An 18139-nucleotide genomic window follows, 5' to 3' on the forward strand; every position below is an offset into this window, starting at 1 on the left:
CATAATCCTTGAAGTGACTATGCATAAGTACTATTCCTTGCCATTACATTACAGCTTTTGTGGTTATGTTTTAAAACTTACAAAAAGTGAATTTTCTTAATATTTGACTCAAATTACTTCCAAGATTCTTCATAGTCAGATTGTTCTGATGGAAGGATTAAAATTAATTTAAAATTCTCTAGAAGTAACTGAGGTAAATAATGTGAATGAGCTCTCTGCTCTATGGCTTGTGGAAAGTATTAAATGGCATGCTAAATAAAAATGTCCATTTTACTATGGCCAAATGCAATGCTTTGCAATAAAATTGGGAAAAATTAAAAATCTTTTGATGTGTGTTTGACACAGTAACAATAATAACCTGGATCTTCCAGGTTGATTATGTTCTTGAAATTTTATATTTGCTACTAATTCATTTCATGTTTCAACAGTAGGTCATGATGATCTTGGATCAAAAATCCAGTGAGTGAAAGATGTAATTCCCCAGTTGACTTCTGAATTTATATTAAAAAAGGGGGAATACGTGGATAGCCACTCTGAGTGACCAGACATTCCATCCCTGACACACAAGGCTCTGACCAGTCACTACATTTCTTGGTGACTTGGGAATTCTCCCAGTTCAAATAGCAAGGTAGGTCTACATGTGTCATGATAACCCACAGGGGCGAGTTACACTCACTTGTTCCTTTGTAATCCTACCATTTCCCTCATTTGAATGGCTTATTCCCAATTAAAGTGTTCATCACCTGCTCCTTTCTTTATTTCCACAGACAAACTTAGGTCAGAGGAGTCATCACAGGACCCCCCCCCCAAAAAAAGGTATTTTTCTCTCTATGTGTGGTTATTTCATCCAGTACAGTTTACTTGGAGTTATCTTGAGTGTTAATTCATAAGACATGACACTCTACAATTGAGCTACAACCCCAGCTACATCGTGGAATTTTTTTTGTTTATTCCAACAATTGAACTCAGAAGTATTAATTGCTGAGTAACATCCTCAGCCAGTTTTAATATAGACAGAATTTTTGACTAATTTGCTAAGTTGCTGAAGCTGGCTTTAATATCATGATCCTCCTCCCTCAGCCTCTCAAGACACCAAAATTCAGACATGTACCACTATGCCTGACTTTGATATGGACTGTGGAAAACGCCATTTCAAATAATTTTCTCTTCAGTATGAATGTAGTAAAATGACATTGAAGCAAATATTATCAGTATTTAAGGAAGTACTGGTTATTGTACAGGATGATAACTTGTCATTCATGTTTGAGTTAAAGTTGAATCCATTTTTTGAGTAGGTAAGATACTGGTTTCCCTATAAGGTCTTTTGTTTACCATTGTGTAAAAAGAGATTGAAAATTTTGACAATGTTTTTGGTAGGAGAGTGTGAAAAACAAGCTCAAGTACTCATGGAGACAAAAAGTATAGCATTAGATGAGGCTTTTCCTGATAATATTGTAATATCCAGTGTCTAGGTAAACAGGCAGAAACAATCAGAATTTCCTTCTCTAGTTCACAAGGTCTTTCCTCTTGTTCCTCATGAATATGTGGGATGTACAGTCTTCCTGAACATTGCCTAACTTTAACTCTCTCTATTGGATTATTTAAATAAATGTCCCCTTAGTTGTCCTCCCTCCCTTGTTGTGTTGTGGAGGGAAGGCCTTCAATGGTGATCAATGTTGGTCAGGCAAGACTATTTTCACTCACTTCCACTCAGGTGTTCCCTGCTGGTGACCCTTTGTTCTGTTTACTCTTTTCTGATATTTGTATATTCTCAGTGAGTTGAAAATTAAAACTGAAATACTTTATTTTGAAAATGGACCACTGGACTTTCTATTTCTCACAAAAGGATTACCAAAACCTCATATGCAAATACATGGAAATAAAGACAGAGTTGTGGTGGGTCATTAATTTTTAAAATGAAGGCATCTATGTCACTGACTGAGGGCCATCCAGGCATAGCTCATAGGTGAAGTATGAGAACCCCCAGTGTGTTCTATTTTTTTTTTAGTAGACAGGCATTGCTTTTCTCAAATATGGTTATATTTTCACAGCAATTTAGCATATAGAGAAGAGTTCCCATATGCCTGCTCTACACACAGATTTTCCTATTATTTACATCTTGCATATTTGTTAGATTGATTATCATTAGAGAAATAATAAAATGGCAACCAAGACCTTATTACTAATGGGAACACTTGTTTCTTATTTCTGAAGAAAGTGATAAAATATACTATTGAGTGTCTACCATTATGCTTTATTATCATCAGTGTCAGAATATAAAAGTTCTCTGTTTTTCATCTCTTCACTGTCTTCTATTGCCCCTGAATCTATGAAATCATTAATACTTTATTGTGTATTCTTTCACTTTTTTCAGTGTTACATAGTTGAAGTCACGCAGGTATGGCATTTAAAACCAGCTCTTCTTTAAGCAGTATGCATTAAATGTGCCTGTGTGTCCTCTCATATTTGTTAGCCCATTGATTTGTATTCTGAACAACACATCATTTGATGGAAATGACACTTTTTAATTAAAAATATGTAGTGCTTACTGAAGGGTATCTTGTTTGCTTCCTGTTCTGGGCAACTATGAATAAAGAAAGTATGAATACTTTTATTTTTGTGTAATCATGGAATGGAACTCAGGAACTCATGCACAGTAGGCAAGGGCAGTACCATCTAGCTGTATCCACTATTTAAGACCTTATAAAAATGTTCATGCAGGTTTTCATGTAGGCATTAGATCTCAACTCCATTAGATAAATATTATAAATGTGGTTGTGACAATTGTGGTTAAGACTGTGTTTAGCCTTGTAAGAAAATGCCTAACCTTTCCAAAGTGGCTGTGCAATTTTGTTATCCTGCTTGCAATGAATGAGAGTTCCTTTTGAACCTTCACTTACACAAAGCAGTTGGTATTGTAAGATTTTTGCATTTACCCATGTGTGAAGATGTGAATAATTTCTAGTTATAGTTATCCAACTGCTTAAGAGGCTGAGACAAGAGGATGGCAAGTTCAAAGCCAGTCTCAGCAAAAGTGGGGTGCTAAGCAACTCAGTGAGACCCTGTCTCTAAACAAAATTCAAAACACAGATGGGGATATGGCTCAGTGATTGAGGGATCCTGAGTTCAATCTCCTTTACAAAAAAAAGCATTATCTGAGTCCTGGGTTCCCCATGAAGAGGCAGTGTCTTTATTGTGGCCTTGATTCACATTGTGTGAAGCGTGCAGCTTGACATCCTTTGACATAGAAAGTTAAGCATATTTTCTTTTTTTAAAATTTATTGTCTGTATATACTCCTGCCTTTTTTCCTTATATTTTTGGATTGCTTGTAGTGATGCTTATCATAGCAGCTAATCCTTATTGACTATTTATATGCCAGATATTGTTTTTGGTGAGAAACTAATTTCTCATTTTCCTCCCATTATCCTTATTAAGTGGTAGAATTATGATCATCATATTATGAACAAAACATTTGAGGTACATGCTGGTAAAATAATTTACTCAAGGTTTTACAGCTACTAAATGAAGAGATAGAATCGTATCCCAGATAATCTATGTCTAGTACAAATGTCCTAATCACTATACTCTGCTCCACTTTGGAAATGAACAAGTGATAGTAATCAATGCATTGATACTAAGCACCACACTAGCCTTTGTCATCTGCCAGCTAATCACTGCATATCACTGCAGACAATAGTATGACTCAGAGATGTTTATGTTCCTGCTTAATAGCAGAAAGAACTAGGAGTACTAAAATCACATGTCACATAAGCTTCATGGTTCACAATATGAGGACCAAGGCAACATTGAAGATACTGCTTCATCATAGGGAATCTAGGACTCAGATAATCCTTTTTTTGCTACAGAAGATTGAACTCAGTAGCACTTGACCACTGAGACCCATCCCCATCCCTGTTTTGTATTTTGTTTAGAGAGAGGATCTCATTGAGTTGCTTAGCACTTCACTTTTGCTGAGACTGGCTGTGAACTTGACATTCTCTTGTCTAAACCTCTCAAGCAGCTGGATTACAAGCATGATCCACTATTTCTGGCTCACATAATGTTTTATTTATCTCTCTTTCATAGTGCAGTTTCTACAAATTTATATTGAACTTGTCAATTGGTACCTATGGTGCCCAAGAATCCACTTCCCCCCTTTTGTCTTTGGTTTCCTCATCTATTAAACTGAGCAAACCAGAAAATGACTCTCTTATTGCAATAGGGTCCTTTTCTCTATTTTTTTGTTGTTGTTTGGTGCATATATTTGTATATAATGGTGGAATATGTTGTTATATATTCTTACATAAACACAGTATAACAATATAATTTGACAAATATTATTCCTCAGAACTTCCCTCCTCCCTCCATCTTCCCATTTCTTTAATCTACTGTTCTTTGACAAGGGGAAGTATATGGCTATAGGTAGTATTATCTAAAATTCTGAGGTCAGCCCAACATGACTAATTATAGTTATCTACATTAGTTTCATTGGCAAGAGCAAAACAGAGGGTTTAGCTGTCAGGATTGTAGATTTCATTACATCTACTATAGAGAAACAAATGGGCAGAGTAGATATGGATATGCTGGAATTTCAGGTTATGATTAGCTCTTAAATTGATAAGTCAGAATCAATAAGGTTGGAATTATTAGAGAAAAACTTATGTACATCTCCTTCACAATTGGCCACTGCTAAAGGTGGTGGCTTAGTGACCAAAGCTCGATTTACCTGATGTGAGGCCTAACTTTTAGCAGTGAGAGGTGCATAAAATATGTTCACCAGCATAGGTCCAGGAATGAGGTTGCCAACAGACCAAGGGGCCAGTCTGGTGGCTTGGTCATAAAGGTATTTAATATTACCCAGGTTATTTAGGTGAGGTCCATTTGCATTGTTGAATTTTTGCCTGAAGAGTTTTTCTACAGAGTTAGTTTCTTCATATTTTTTTGATGGTTTTGAGGGTCCAGATTTGACTTTTATGGCAAGCATCAAGATGGGGTGAGGCTCCTGTTAACAAATACAAACCCTCGACTCATGGTTAGGAGGAGCCCCGGACCATCCCATGCATTAGTTATAGGATCCTTCCATGAGAACATAGGACCCTGAGAGGGGTACCCAATGTTAATGGGCTGCTGTTTCTATACAAGATTTTGACATTGAAATAAAAATTAAAGCAAACAAAGTTTTGTTCAAGGCATCAAGAGGGGATTTGTATAGTTTTCTTCCTCTATTTTGTAGCATTATCTTTAATTTCTCATGCATTATTTCTATGATGCCTTGAGCCTGAGGGTTAAAGGAGATCCAAGTTACATGGAGTATATACCAATCTTTGCAAACTACCTGAAAAGTCTTGCTAGTATAGACTGGCCCATTGTCAGTTTTAACAGACGTGGAAATATCCATATTTCCAAAACATTTAAGTAGATGGGAGATGGACCTCTTTTGTGATTTCTCCTGTGGAGACTGTGGCCATTACACAGCCTGAATAGGTATCAATGACTGCATGAATATACTTACATTTCCAAAAAATGCATAATAATTGGAATCCATTGGCCATAAAGCATTATATTTTAACTCTCTGAGATATACTCTAGCGGTTCTAAACCATCAATAGGAAGAAAGAGTGCACACTTTTTGCAGTCTCTGACTACCTATCTGCAAACCTCTTTGTTCTTCTTTTATGTGATTGCCATGGCTGAGACCAGTAGAGAGGCTAAATTATTTTCTTCTCCCAGATATTTTATGAGATTTAGAGTTATTCTTTGCTGATGTATAATCATGTAAATATTTCATAAAATTATGAGAATTGTCAATAAACAATTAATTGGACATAACTTTACTAGGTACATAAATGAATCTACCCCAGTGAATAACATCATCAAGTAAATTAACAAAAGTGGGGGTGCCAATTAGAATAAGATATATTCCATTCTTGTATAATTGTACCAAAATACATCCTACTGTCATATATGAGACCCAATAATTTTAAAAATGCTTATTTTATTTTTTTAAAATATCTTTAATTGGTTTTTAAAGAGAGAGAGAGAGAGAGAGAGAGAGAGAGAGAGAGAGAGAGAGAGAGAGAATTTATTTATTTTTTAGTTTTCGGTGGACACAACATCTTTGTTTGTATGTGGTGCTGAGGATTGAACCTGGGCTTCATGCATGTCAGGCAAGCATGCTACTGCTTGAACCACATCTCCAGCCCTTAATTAGTTTTTTAATGTTGTGCCAAGGATTGAACCCAGAGCCTAACAAGTACTAGGCAAGCATGCTACAACTGAGTGACAAACCCAGCTCCTTGCTTATTTTAAATATATAAATGCTTTTTAAACTTAAATGACAAATTGATTTATTATAATTTCAATAAATTTTCTGCAATGAAGAAGAGCAATTTACAATAACCTAGAGAAAATATATTTTTTTCATGAGAACTATTTTCTCTTCTTTTTTCCTTTCAAATCTTGACTGATGGTGTTCTCAGTAAGTCGTTTTAACAAAAATATTTTCCAAGTGCAGTTTCGATCAAGTCACATTTGCCTATTCATGAAGGTACATAAACCAAAACCTTCAGGAATTTTTTTTTTATTTAGATGAAGAAGGAAATGGTAACTATACCATAAGAGTGGGGATGTTTTTCACATTGGTTAGTAATAATCTAAATACAGTCATTGATAAAAGAGTGACTTTAAGTTTGAAAACTTGGGGCAGATTATGTAAAGAAGAAACAATACCCCAGTTGTTTCAGTGCCTCAATGAATATGATGTTAGAGAAGTCATATAAGGAATGTCATATGACAAATATTCCAGCATCATACAAACATAAGTTTTCCAATTTTTCTTAAACTTGTTTATAGGAGACAGTTCTTTTTTATTGGTGATATATAGTCTAACTGCAATGTTACAGTTTGAATTTAATAGGTTCTGAGTTTGATAGGATCTGATTTAAATGAAGGTCATGTGGATGAACAAAAAATATTGTAAATTTTAAATGAAGCACTTGAAATTTAAAAAAAAAAGACTTGGAAATGGGCATGTTCGGATCATTTCCCTAGAAGATTCCTATTTCATTTTAAAAATATTTTTATTTGTAGATAGACAAAATACCTTTATTTTACTTTTATGTGGTTCTGCGGATTGAAACCAGTGCCTCATGCTTGCTAGGCAAGCACTTAACCACTGAGCTACAACCCCAGCCCAATATTTCTATTTCTGCTTATCCAAACATGAAATCCACAGTTTGTGGTAAATAATTTTTATGTAAACAAAAGTACTTCAGATACTGTAGATACAAGCAAAATAAGACACCATCTTTAATTTTAAGAAATCTGCAGGGAAGATTGAAAATCAAACAAATACTGACCATTAAATAATATAACATGATAGAAAGTAAAACATAATGTATACAGGCTCAAAGACAAGGGTAAGAGCTGAGCAATTTCATGAGGTAAACAGAAGTAAACAAAAATATTACTCTGAAGAATGAGGTATGTTTGAGTTAAAATTTATTTTTTACTTACTTTTTCTTTTCTTTTCTTTCTTTCATTTTTTTCTTTTTGAGCTGTAATAAGGGCTTTCTTTGTGGTAGACCATTGAAGTTCTTGACATGAAATTTAGATCAAGAATAAATTCCTGCTTTATATAGAGGGTAATAGATTGACTGAAAGCATGTCAATAAAAATCCTGCTGCAACCAAATACTCCTATTTCTCTTCCAAGAATCCAGATAAAGATGAACAAAAATTTGAGTTGTATTTCCATAAGAAATACCTTCTATCCTTAATCTGGCATTGGAATCTTAGAAGACATATTTCTGCTTTGCCTTTACATTGTCACTGTCTTTGTGGGACCCAAACCCAGGATTACTGACCTCCCAATCATCCACATGGCTCTAACACAGATCCTCATGCTCCTTACACATGGGACTTTTGGTATCTACAGATTTTGAAGAAGTGTAGGACAGTTCATGTCAGTTCAAATGCAATGTGCTTCTCTTCCTGGCCAAGGTCAAGAGAGGACTCTCCACTTGCACCACCCACATGCTGGGTGTGCTTTAGGCCATCACCACCACCTCAGTGGCTCCTATTTGGCCTGCTTCAAATTAAAAACCACAAATACCATCCAGTGGCTAATTGTTTTCTTATTAATCCTCACCATCTCCACCTATGCCAATCCAGTTTTTTTTTTTTTTTATACTGTGGCCAGACCAAATAAAATGCAGCCTGGTCTTCTATTTCTCACTGAACCCTGCTCCTTTCTGCTCATGAACTACAAGCACAGGATCCTCTTTTTTCCACTGATGGCATTCAGTGATCTCTAGTTTTGAGACTTATGGTTCTTTCAAGCAGATACATAATAATAATCTTTCATTGATGTAAACAACAATCTTGTTTTTTCAAAGCTCCAGATTTTCTCCATAAAGTTCCCCAGAAAAAAAAAGCCACTCATGCTCTTCTGCTGCCCATAATGTGTTTTGACATCCAGTATTGTTTGAATTACATCATCTTACTGTTAATAAGCATAGTGTGAGCAACTTATCTCATCTTGAGATGTCTTCAAAGGCTTGGTATTAGTGGTGATGGCATGCTCAGTCCTTTGGTGCTGATCTATGCTGACACTCAAATAATAAATCTATGCAAATTAAATAGAGAAAAAAAGTCTGCTTCTGACTAAACTGATCAAAAGCAACTTTGTCACTCTTATTAAAATAATATTATCTATTTCAGAAAATTTACCTCATAAAAATCAATGAAATAGAATTAAAATTTTTTATTACAACAATGTTATCTAAATAGATAACAAATAGCTTGTGGATATTTTTTTCTGTATCTGGATCAGTTTTTTCAACATTTGCATTAATTTTCACTGTATCTTACACCATTTGCATGTCATAAAGTTTTATGTACTTTTTATGTAAATTTTTATGTACTTTGTATCTTAGAGATTTATATTTGGTCTATTTTTTGTCTTCCTGCATTAAAGTTCCTGATATTTCTTTCAGAGAAATTATATTAGAGAAATATTGATGCTTTTCTTTTTTTGTCTATTAATATGCACATGCTTATATCAAAACTACTCAGGAGTCTGCAGTAGTATCGCAAGTTTGTGGAAACCTTGGGTAACTTAGTGAGACTCTATGAACACAACAGGTAGAAGAGGATCTCATTGGTGGACCACGTTAGAGGTTCATTTCCCTATACAAAACCACTACAACAACAAACTGAACAACAGAAATGCAACAAATACCATGAAAGAGTACTTCATGAACAAGAGAATACTGGCATTACATTAAAAATAGAAGTGTTGGGCACCATGTGAACCAACTAGAAGCCACACACACTTCTGTTCAGAATATAAAGAAGAGTATAGTAGGTATAGAAAAGAATTTGATGATTATTAAAATTTTAAACAGAATTACCACATGACCTACAATTTTATTTCTAGCTACATTTTCAAATGAACTGAAAACAGATTTTAAAACACTTGAACATGAATATCAATGACATCACCATTTCCACTAGAAGATATATAAAAATTCAAAATTCCATTAAGAATGAAAACAAATGTGTCTATGTATTTACATGTATCCTTGTCTGAATAAGCACATGTGTATATATGTATTCATATAAACAAATATATATCTCTATATAGCATCCATATATCTGTTTGAATATTATTCTGCAATAAAAATGAAATACTGATACAAGTGACCATGTTGACAAATCTCAAAAATATTAAGAAAAGTAGACAAAATCAGACATGAAATTTCACATGTGCTATTACCACATTTATATTAAATACTCAAAATTTGGAAATCATAGAGTTAGAAAAGAGAGAGTTTGTTGCCAGGGGCTTGGAAGGCATTTAAGTGAGTGGTTGATTCACTGATTATATAATTTATTCTCAGTAATTAAAATGTTTAAATCAAAATAATTGTGGTAATTATACCACAAAAGTATAAATGTCACTACTTAACTTATTTTTGATGGGCTCTTTTATGAGAATTCAACCTCAATAACACCAATAAGGAAAAAAATCTTTAAAACACTGAAGTCTATACAATTATAGCTAGAGGTGGCTGAAACGAACTATGGAATTGAACATAACTTTCATATCCTTGTATTTGAACACATGACCAGAATAACCTCATTATGTAGAACCACAAAAGTAGAATCCTAAATACAATGAGTTATATTCTATATATGTAATATATGGCAAAATATATTCTATCATTATGCATATCTAAAAATAACAAATAAAATAATATAAAAAGAAAGAAACTATGGATTTATAGTCACCCACATGTACTCTGCATCACCAAACTAAAGCATGGATGGTAACACTGAATACCAGAAATCAAGAGCCTTCTCTATGTCAGGCAGTGTTCTTGATTCATTATTCACTTTGTCCTTATTTTTCCAGCATCATGAGTCCTGATTGGAAGACTTCTGATCTTATAGATGAGTAAACTAAGTTTGAGGGGTGACTAATTGTTCCAAGATCACTATCTATGCATATTAAGGCTTTGACAATTTGTGTGATTTCCAATTTACTGTATCATGTATCACAATACAAAATCAGTCAGGTTTTTATGTTTCTTTGTTTGTTTTGTTTTGTTTTTTGTTTTTGTTTTATTTTGCCCCCCCCTTGGAGGAGGAAACAAGAGGTAGAAATACAACAGGGCACCAAGAACCATCTGCATAAACTATCAATGTTAAAAACTTGATTGTGGTCATTGTTACACTGATAAATAGGTATGTGCAAACATGACAATGTATGAAGTATATATGTATACTTAATTGTATTTCAGTATTACCCTAATGCAATTGTTTTAAAATTGAATGAAAGAAATAAATATATTCCTCAGAAAAACAAACTATATATTCGGAAAGCATAGGAAAAGATGCTGAGTATTATATGTCATTAAGAAATTACAAATCAGCCACTGCCATGAAGTTCAAGCTGTGCAGTTTTAGTGGGTACCAGATATAACCCATATATAGGAGTCACTATGCAAGGACTGAAGGAAAGGTTTTCCAATTTCTTAATGCAAAATGTAAGTCAGCTTTCCTATCCAAGAGGAATCTTTGGCAGTTAAACTGTACTGTCCTCTACAGAAGAAAGCATAAAAAAGGCCAGTCAGAAGAAATTCAAAAGAAGAGAACCCAACTTGAAGCCAAATTTCAGAGGGCCATCACTGGTGCATCCCTTGCGGATATCATGGCCAAGAGGAATCAGAAACCAGAAGTTAAAAAGGCTCAATGAAAGCAAGCTCTTAGGCTGCCAAGGAAGCAAATAATAATAATAATAATAATAATTATCTAAGCAAGCATTTAAAAAAATGGCAATGGCTGCTGCTAAGAGTCCCACAAAGGCAGCGCCTCAGGAAAAGGCTGTGAAACCAGAGAAGTTTTCTGCTTTCTGAGTTGGTGGAAAATGAGTTGGCAGATGAGATTTTAAAATAAAGATATAACGTTTTTAATTGGAGAAATGTTAAAATAAGGCAATAAAGACGTATGATTGAATAGTAGCTTTACTTCGATATGTTTAGGACACACTACACAGACTGAAAGTACTTGAATCTTGCTTAGATTTACTCCAAGTTGACTATTCAAATGCTCTTTTCATGTCATTTCTCTATCCATGACAGGCACGTTTGTTTTTTATTGGGTTTAAGTTATACATTGGGACCCCCCTTCTTTTCCCACCATTATCTATTATCTGATTTGATGGTGCCAAAAATTAATGGCTGTATTAATCTCTTGCTCTCAGAAAATAGCATCCTCCTTTCTATTCTGGCTATATTATTCTGTCTCTGAACCCAAGGACACTGAATAAGAGTATGTTTTACCTATTCCCAGAGTAGTTTGTTGAGCTAGGACTTTTGACAAAGCTGTGCCAAATAAAATAAAATTGCTCAGCAGCCTGATGATCAATAAATGTGTAATGTGATAAGAAAAATATTATAATTTGTGAACAGGCTTGTACTCTATGGATGTCTTTATTATCTGCCCACCTGTGCTGAGTTGCAAGGATACAACAATGCATAAGCCATGTCTTAAACAAGCTTTCTCAAGGTAAAATTATGGTGCATGTCAACATTTTCTTCATCCCCAATTATCCAAGATAATGGATTACTAATTTTCTTGCTGGTGCCTGTTAAATTCAGGCATTATTCTAATTGTTGGGTATAATAAATAAGTTTTGGGAGAAAAAAAGGAATTACAAATTAAACACACTTATAAAAATTTATAAAATTTTATTCCTGACAATATCAAGAGCTGGCAAAGATAGGGAACAAAAGGAACTCTCATACATTTGTGTGGAGATAAAAAAAAAAAATTGGACAGCCACTCTGGAAGACAGCTTTATAGCTTCTTAAAAATCACAATATACACTTAATATGGCCCACTAATTGTATTTCTCAGTGTTAATTCGATGGAATTGAAAGCTATATCCACATACAAACATCCACAGATTCTTCACTTATGATTGCCAAGAAAGAAAGCAGCTAAGAGAGATTTCAGTAGCCATTTACCTGTTATCAATGTAAACACTTTGATACATCCAAACACTGGAGGGTCACTAAAAAATTTAATAAAATGAAATTTACTATCAAACATTAAAACACAAGGAGGCATCATTAATACATACTGCCAGAAAGAATATATTGTCTGAAATGCCACATATGTGTAATTCCAAATTTATGACATTCTGAAAAAGTCAAACATTAAAAAAGTTAAACATTGCCAAGAAATCAGGCAGAGTAGATGTTAAAGAGGTTAAGAACAGGGACTTCTGGCATGGTGTATCTACTCTGTAAGATGCCATCATGGTGAAAATTGACATTATTCTTTCTCAATGCTTTAAAAACTGTAAAATTAATGTTTTAATATATAACTAAACTATCTATTGCCATTAATAATTATTTAGTACCATCACTATTGGCAAAATATTTTGATTTTGTACTTACATCAAATGTTTCTCAGAAATATACAAAGAAAAAAATAGTAGAAACTCTGATAGGAAAGACATATGGGAACATGGTACTATGTGATTCATTTTTCTTCATTCAACTCTCCTTAAAATAAAGTTTGTTTATTAAAACAATCAAAGAAGGGTTGGTTATTTTCCTAGCCTCAAACATGTCCAGCCCTATGACTGGCCCTCAACAATAAAATTTCTACTGAAAATTAATAATTTTCAACAACTCTTTCTTCTTTCCTTTCTTTCTTTTTCTTTTATTTATCTTTTTTTTTTTGTATATTTTTCTGCAAAGTGTTGCTGATATTTTCCAATAAGAAAGTCAAAAAAATCGATTTTTTTCTATTTTTATTATCTTTTTAGAGAACAGTGAACATAAGCCCTTAGTGATTAAACTAGTACCTTACATTTAAAAGATGCTTATACATCAATAAGAATAATTATTTATCACTCTGCTCCATAGGTAGTAATTCATTAAATACTAAGGAAAAGATGTTCTAAACTTATTTTACTAAACTCATATTTATGAGAAAATTATCTGATATATTTTTTTAAGTCTACCTAACTTCCAATATGCTACCTATAAAATGAGATTACTTTCTTTTTCTCACCCAACATACCTCTTGTTTAAATAAATGAAGATAGTCCAAGTAAAGGGGTTTGCTGATACACATTAAGGGGCAGATAAATTGTGGGTGATATTACTGAGAAACACAGTCCTATTGATCAGATAATTAATAGGTATTTGGTGATACTGAGAGCTCCATAATCTTTCTCCATTTTTTTTAAAATAACTTAACACTTCCCATGTAGATCTTGCAATTTTGAGCTACGGTATTTACTAACACTAACCTACCAGAAACAGATAACATGGTCTGTGAGTCATATCTTTCCAGATCAAGTTCCATTATGCTAACAACAATATTTAGTAGGGTTGGACATGACCAGGGCCAGTCAGGACCTTCCCTTACATTTCTCAGACAAGGTTAACAGGAAAGAGTTTCACATTTTGGTTTCTAGAATGGGAAAGACAAAATCCTGCATGATTGGCATCGATGATTTTTTTTTTCACAGTTCTTAAACTACCTCCTCATGGCTAAGGTAGACTGTCATTACTCTGAAGAAATTATCTTCAAGCACAGATTGATTCATAATGACAATGTATATCTGCTAAATATTTAATATGATGAGAGTGAGAGAATGAGAAGATAGACTACAATGGAAAGAGGAAATTGGAAGAAAAACTGGCTCCCTCAGGAAGAAGGTGCCTTAACCTATCTTCATTCCCAAATAAGAAAAACCATTAGTCAAATTTCTTCTTTCCTTTCTCTCTTGTCTAGTTTCTTCCTTCCTCATTTCATTGGTTTTTTCTTTTTTCTTATTTTCCATCTCTTCCTTGATTTCTTTCTAAAAGAAGATGTCTCAGTTCACTCTCCATGTTTACTTCTCAGAGAATTGTCATTTGGAAAATAAATCTCTATGGGAGGCATATCCAAAATAGGGTGTCATTACTCTAAATTGTTTCCAATTGAAAAACATGAAAAAAAAAATCTTGTAAGAGTATACACACTCACATGAATCATTAGTTTGGGATTTATAAAAATTTATGTTCTTATACACCAATATCTGGGGTATAGTGAGAGGCCTTACATTTTTTGCTAGGAACAGAACAAAAATAAAAATAAAAAAACCATGACAACAGCAATAAAAAACAAATATTTTCTATCACATTACTGACTTTTCTGTAATAAAAAAGTTTATGATAATTTAAAGTTATTTTGTCACTTCTTGAAAAATATTTAAACTTTCAAATGAATTTTTACTGATTTTTCACTCAACTACCAAAGGATGATTTTGTTCACTGAAAACTTTTAAAAAATGTTTTTCAAAGACAATTTAAATTCATTTAATGAATGACAACAGACTTTGGGTGTTCAGGTAAAAGCATTTATTTATTTTTTTGATGGATCTTTATTTATTCATTTATTTTATGTGGAGCTGAGAATAAAACCTAGTACCACACCCATGCTAGGCAAGTGCTCTACTACTGAGTCTCAACTTCAGCCCCTACATATATACTTCTTGTTTGTATTATTGTACATAATATTTGGGTTTGTTTTTACATAATCATACATGCATGGGAAATATTTACTCCATTTCAGGCGCCAGTTCCTCCCCTCCTCTCCCTTCTCCTTCTCCCTATTCTCCTTCCTTTACTCTTAAAGTAAGCATTTTCAATAAATTTTCTTTTATAATTTTAAAGGAGAAAGGTAATTGGATCATCAGAGTACAACTTTGCCCCAAATATCTGGTTCCATATATTGATATCAGGATGGCCAAAGCCGGGAAAAAAAATAATTTTTTTCTTGAAGAAATCTCAAAGCCCTGGGTACCTACTTTGTAGCCCTGAGTCTTTCAGGCACTGAGTGACTATTCTAGATGAGGCACCAGAGTTAATGAATACTGCAGCATTAATCAAAGTGTAGCCATTTATCTGAGAAGACTTTCTGTTATTACTGAATTGATTCATGGGAAATAGTCATTTTTCCTTCTTTATCATAGATGTGTGAAAGACAGTTTAAAAAGTATAACTTGACAGTTTCTTCTACCACAGCCTGGTTTATTAGTTTCCCTTGAAATGAAAAATTTTTATTGAATTTATTAAAAATATGTGTGTAAACTATTGCCTTCTACTCTGTCCTCAGCAGAAAGAGAACTGATGTTCTATTTGCTTAACTTTATGGCTTTCTACAAAACATGTCTAGGCTTCACATTTGGATTTCCAGCTAAATTCAGCATGATGTTTATGATAGTGCTTCCTTATTTCCCTATTCCTTAACACTGTGATAGTATCTTATATTCTCCTACTTTACAAAAACCTAAATATCTTAGTGTAGTAATTATCCCAATGCACATACACACACATGAAAAATGTTGATTCCACTTCTCATGGAACTTAGCTTTTAATTCAGAAGCATTTCATAATCTTCATCCTGCTCCTATGGGACTCTGTCACTTCCCTTGACTGATACTCATGTGTTTTTTTTTTTATTTCAAAGCTTTTTACATTTATTTCGGGAGCATTATGTCAAGAGTATGAATAACATTAAATTCCATTAGAAATAAATTTGATAATATTGGAGAGTTAGAGTGTTAAAATATTTTATCCCATCATTTCATACTTCCATGTAGAGACTCTGATAGAAATTATAGCTACTTTAAGTGTTGTTTGGATCAAAAATTTAACATGTGGTCTAAAAACCTTGAGTAAAATACCCAAAATGGAGTCATGGCTGTGTTATTTAATGCAGTTTTACTAAGCGACCACAAAACTGTGGATACACGCACACACACACACACACACACACACACACACACACAGACATACACGTACATGATTTAAAAAAAAAAAAAGGAGTCTTGGAGGTGTCCTCTCCTGGGGAAAACAAAAAAAAATAAAAATATATTGTTTTTTGATGACTAACATTTGTCAAAGCAAGCTAATATTAGGGTAGTCATTTGTCCTCTAAAGCATGAAGTCGTGAGTGTACTACATTAGTTCTCCCAAGCCAGTGTTTGCTGGGAGCCATCAGCCAAGTAGGTATGACAATTTCCTTGCCAGCTTACTCCCATGCTGTCTAGTGGAAGGATTCTTGAAAGGTGACCTTGCTCAAGGACCAGGGCAGATCCGTGTTTAGGATGTTCCTGGTTTAGCATAAGAGGAGATTAGGGTGTTTCCCCGTTTAGAATAGGGCGTATCCTGCTGCCTGAGTTCCTCTTGAGTTCTTAGGGTCAGACAATATATTTGGGAGACAGAAGCCCAGGTGTGGATTTGGGCAGAGAACGTGGATTTCCCCAGAACGTGTTTGTAGAAGGCCGGTGTGAGGTCGGGAATAAAGAATTGCTGTTTGAATCTACAAGCTGGTGTAGACTCGTGATTTGTGCCCAGCCAGAGACTGCGGCAAGTGTTTATCACAAGCCTAACAATTAAGATCAACCCAGTATCAGAGGAATTCTCAGCCCAGTTCTACAAGAAGTTGAAAAAAGAATGAACACCAATTCTTCTAAAATTATTTTATGTAATGGAAAATAGCAAAACCTTCTAAACTCCCTCTATGAAACTAATATCAACCTGATGCAAAAACCAGATTGAGACAAATCAAGGAAAGAATATTTCAGAACAGTATTTCTGATGAACAGAGATGTAATAATTCTCATTAAAATTATGGGAAGCAACATACAAAATCATATTAAAAAGATATTACAACATGATCAGTGGAGTTTGTCCCAGGGATGCAGGGTTGGTTCAACACATGGAAATAAATTAACATTTTTTAAATAAATGGATGTAAAGATAAGAATCAGAAAATTATTTCAATAATTGCAGGAAAAGCATTTGACTAAATACATGGTCAAAACACTAGAACACTATGAATAGTAGAGATATATCTTAACAGTATAAAAGCTGTCTATCCTAAACACAAGGGAAACTTAGACTGAAAACAGAAAACTGGGAGAACAAAGGATTACAAATAGGAATGTGGACTCACAGCAAAACAAAAACAAAAGAAGAAAAAGGCAGGGGGGAGGGATGTCAAAAGGACAGAAGGGGGGTAGCCAGAGCAAGGAAAAGGCATAGTATTTTTTTCTTCTTCTTCCCATTTCTTTCAAAAACAAATACAAGAAAACACACATGCACACACAACCATTTGTTCCCTATTAGAAATATAAATAGCGCAAAATCTAACACTCTGTTCTCTCTTTCAAAGGCAAAAAAAAAAAGTGAAAGAAAAGGCAGGCTGGAGGCTGCAGCCACAATAGCCCGCTTCCACAGGAGCAGCCAGGGCGCTCAGGTTTGTGCAACACAGGGAAGTGTGGGCAACAGAGTCAGCTCGAGGGGGAATAGAGGCAGCGTGAAGGGGGCACCTGTGCTTGACCCCTAAGGAGCAGGGGGTCCAGCTTGTCAAAGCCTAGGGCGCCCTCTTCAAGTTCTGGACACCCCCAGAATATCCCTGGGGACTATGCCCTCTCCAAGTCCTGGGCATCCTCGGGGAGGGAGTTGCCAGGGCCACACCCTCTCCAAGTACAGGGAGCCCAAGCTCCCCGCCTCACCAACCCGTCCCTCAAGAAGAAGGTCACCTATGCGCCCCAAGCTCAGGA

At 34.5% G+C, this 18139-nt stretch overlaps 1 pseudogene; it reads left to right on the forward strand.

Moving 5' to 3' along the window:
* Nucleotides 1-10945: 10945 nt before the first annotated feature.
* Nucleotides 10946-11435, forward strand: LOC143390059 (large ribosomal subunit protein eL24 pseudogene; annotated as a pseudogene).
* Nucleotides 11436-18139: the final 6704 nt, after the last annotated feature.

Source organism: Callospermophilus lateralis, unplaced genomic scaffold (genome assembly GCF_048772815.1).
Source record: "Callospermophilus lateralis isolate mCalLat2 unplaced genomic scaffold, mCalLat2.hap1 Scaffold_89, whole genome shotgun sequence".
NCBI lineage: Eukaryota > Metazoa > Chordata > Mammalia > Rodentia > Sciuridae > Callospermophilus > Callospermophilus lateralis.